Source organism: Bemisia tabaci, chromosome 1, assembly GCF_918797505.1.
Source record: "Bemisia tabaci chromosome 1, PGI_BMITA_v3".
Taxonomy (NCBI): Eukaryota; Metazoa; Arthropoda; class Insecta; order Hemiptera; family Aleyrodidae; genus Bemisia; species Bemisia tabaci.
In genome coordinates this window covers 76,985,561-76,985,814 of record NC_092793.1, presented here as the reverse complement: position 1 = coordinate 76,985,814, position 254 = coordinate 76,985,561, and positions in this window count along the sequence as shown.

Sequence of the window (254 nt, the reverse complement as noted above, 5' to 3'; positions counted from 1 at the left end):
TGGAGAAAAATGACGAGTAGCTGAAAAAATGGAACCCATTGATGCGATATATCGCATGCCGTTCTGACATAAAATATGGCGTTCCTCGAATCACCTTAAAGCATCCTTTGCTTCGCCCGTGTCTCGACCGTCGTACTTTCATTTATCGCTTGAGTAAGGTTACATTTTTCTTGGTCGCGACAACCAGGTTTTCCGAGTAAAGATGTATGAGGAAACCTGGCTCCAATAAACAAACAGCCTGGGAAGACATCTGG